Source organism: Musa acuminata, chromosome BXJ1-10 (assembly GCF_036884655.1).
Source record: "Musa acuminata AAA Group cultivar baxijiao chromosome BXJ1-10, Cavendish_Baxijiao_AAA, whole genome shotgun sequence".
Classification (NCBI taxonomy): domain Eukaryota; kingdom Viridiplantae; phylum Streptophyta; class Magnoliopsida; order Zingiberales; family Musaceae; genus Musa; species Musa acuminata.
Window position 1 is genome coordinate 16,738,387 of NC_088336.1, and position 3,670 is coordinate 16,742,056.

Sequence of the window (3,670 nt, forward strand, 5' to 3'; positions counted from 1 at the left end):
TGGGATTCTAAAGTAATGATCATTCAAGAGGCTAAGGATTTAAACAACTTTCCTCTCGAAGAACTTATTGGTTCATTATTGACATATGAAATGACTTGCAATGCCCAAGAAAACTTGAGAATAACCTTCCAAAGAACAGGAAGGATTTGACACTTTGAACAATAGAATACCACTTGAGTGATGGCTCAAGTGACAGTGAACTTGAACTCCTCACTATGAAATTTAAAAAGTTCATGAAACAAAAATTAAAGAAAAAAATAAACTTAAAAAGAACGTAACTACTTATTATGAATGCAAGAAGAGGGAAGCACTTTGGGATGAATCAAGCTCATCCGATGACAAGGAGTAAACCAATGAAGATAAAATGATAAACTTTGCCTTAATGGTTTTCGACGACGAAGTAACCAAAATCCTCTTAATTTATTTCAAAATTACATGATGCTTTTCATAAATTATTTCTAATTTAATCTAAAAAAATTATATATAATTTTTTCTTGAAAATTGCATGTTGAATGATGTAATGAAAATGTTAAAAAATTAGGATCATGCTAGTAATTTTGAAAATGTTAATGATAATTGAATGTTTTATGAAAATATAATAAAATGTTAGATATAAATCTAATGCTTGTACACCTAATAAGAATAATCATATGTATGTTTTTAAGAAGCAATAATCCGTATTGCTTTTCGATTTTGATTGAAGATGCCTTATGTTCAATGAAACCATGCTTGATATTTTTATAAAATAATGCAATGATGATTTGAGATCATGCTTAATGAGTTTGTCTTTCAAAATTATACATGGTGATTCTTGTGATTTATGAATTATCGATTTTTTCCGTAATGAAAGTTCTTTTTCATTTTAAATGATGATGCATATTTTTGTTTGGCATAAAAAGACAAAGACATGCTTGTATGAAATCAAATCACTTAGATTAAAATAAAAAGGGTGAATGTATATTTTTCTTGAAAATACTTCTAAAGCTTTTCGATTTTTCAACAAGTGATTCTTAGTAATGAATCTGTCTTATGTAATCTCTTGAAAATGATCTTCATTTTGACGATTTGAATTTAAATGAGCTTTATCTTGATTTTTTTTAGATTTATAACTTGAGATCTTTCTATGAATTGAGATTTTTTTCTCCTTGTTTCTTGTCATTTACTAAAGAGAAGAATTTTCTAGATGGATCATGATCTTGATTTCTCGAATTTTAGACTTGATCTTTCATTTTTTATGATTGAAATAATGATTAGAATATTGATGTAATTATGAATGATGATTTGGTATTATGCAAGCAATACTTCAACTTATAATAATTATGCATGCAATGATGAAGTATTCATGATGAAAAATTGTTTTAACATTCATGACTTGATTTTTTATCTTTGTTATTTATCTTTGTCATGATTTGAAGATTATAGTAAAGGGAAATGAATTACATTATTGTATTGTTATTCTCCTCTTTTTGATAATGATAAAGAGGGAGAAAAATTGCTAGCTCAAGATGCAAAATTTTTTCCAACTTTCATGTGTGGAAAACTTACTAGTTTGAACATCGTAAAGAAAAGCAAATATACTAACTTGCACATCTAGTAAAATTTACAAACTTACAAGACTTAAAATTTGCTAGCTTGCATATTCTAAAATGATGCATTGCTATCTTGCATTCTTTTCTAAAATCTTGTTAACCTTCATACTTCAAAGAGAAGTAACACTTGTCAAATTGCTAGCTTCTATATTGTAAAATAATATAAAATTTTGTTAGCTTGTGTTTTGCAAAGGAAGCAAAAAATCGTACTTCTCAAAAGAGAAGAAAATGCTATTTTGAATATTACCGAAGATTGCTAGCTTGCCTATCTTAAGAAGTAAAAATGCAAACTTGCAAAATTTATAATCTTGCACATCTTCAAAATTAATGATGATATGGTGATTATGCATGTTGTAAGGTGATGAACAAATTTGCTAGTTGTATGTTATAAAACTTGCATGATGATAAAACAGGAGATTATGCAATGATTTGAACTTGTATGTCTAAACACTTAATAGTTGAACTTCTCATTTCTGTTGATGACAAAGGGGGAGTATGATGTTATGCATAGGTTTATGATAATATGTTGCTTGGATTTTTGAAACCAAGAGTTCTATCAATATGACATATTGATAGGGGGAGTTAAGGTTAACTCCATCATCAATTGGTTGTCATCATCAAAAAGGGGGAGATTGTTGAATCTCAGATTTTGATGATGAAACCAATCGATAGTATTTATGATTTGATATGTGTTTTGAGTGATGTAGGATGCTTAGATCAGGGAGAGACAATTAAAGTAGGAAGAATCATATTGGGCCGGAGAAAAACATATTAGAAGATTGGACATCAAGCCTAAGGATCGGTCGACATATCGATAGAAGGCTTCGGGCCATCAGTTCGGGAATCGGGCCAAGAAGAATGAATATTATGCTAAGGAAATTGGAGTTACATAGGTTAACTGGTTGATTGGGCAATAGGCTGTAAGAGAGGACGATGCACCGAAGAATCGGACGAACCGTCGATGAACCAATGACATGCCAAACAACATTTAATTAGCTTAGTAATAATTGTCTAGATCAAAGTGGGTTTTAACTATACAAGATTAACTATAATAGCAAGACATAAAGAAAAAATGAAGTCCTGGAGTCAAGAACGTGATTTTGTTAGGAGTTCGAGAGTTTGCGGAAAGTCCGGACGTTCATCGGAAGTTCTACCGAAATTGACCGAGAAGTCCAGGAACTTGCTAAAGAATCTCATCGGAACTCACCAAGAAGATCATTGTGAAGTCCAGGAGCTTGCTGGGAGTCCGCTGGAACATTGCCGAGAGATCGTCGGAAGTTCGCCGGAAGCTCGTCGGAAGAAACCTGGACTTACCAGACTTATTTAGCTTAGTGTATGCCTTAAATTTCATAGTTAGCATATAATTAGGATTGTAATTGGGCCAACCCAATTAAGGGCCGGTTGGGCCCATGTATGGACTGTGTTGGGCCCAATAAAAGGCCCAAACAATGACCCAATAGGTGGCACTATCGTGGCACAGTCTCTGAAACTGTGTTAGGCAGTGGTACCACTAGTCTGGGTGGTGGTACCACCCAGTGTCAGTGTCAAGCGGTGGTACCACCTAGACATAGTCTTGTAGGTGATGGTACTGCTAGACTAGGCAATGGTACCACCTAGTGTCAGTGCTGCAAGCGGTGGTACCGCCAGGACACGGGAAACTCGGGTTGAGACATTTTAGGCTCCAAGTTTAAATCCACTTGAGGCCTATAAATACTCCTCTCATCCCTAGTTAACATACACAAGCACAGAGAGCTTAAAAGTGGGAAAACGTTGTTGCAATCACTTGAGAGATCCCCTCCTCTAGTCTAAGTTTAGAATTTTATTTAGGAAGAGTGAGTGCTTGTAAAAGGTTGACTCCTAAACCTGTGAAAAAGACAAGAGGGTTGTAAAAAGGTAGTTGATCTTTGCACATTAAAAAAATATCATTAGTGGATACCGATGGCCTCGACGGAAGGGGAATCGACGGAGTGGATGTAAATCACGATGACCGAATCAGTATAAAATTGTTTGCATTTCTATTCTTGCTATTTTTTCTTACTACAAACTGTTTTAATTGCTTTACTTCCACCGCACTTACGAAA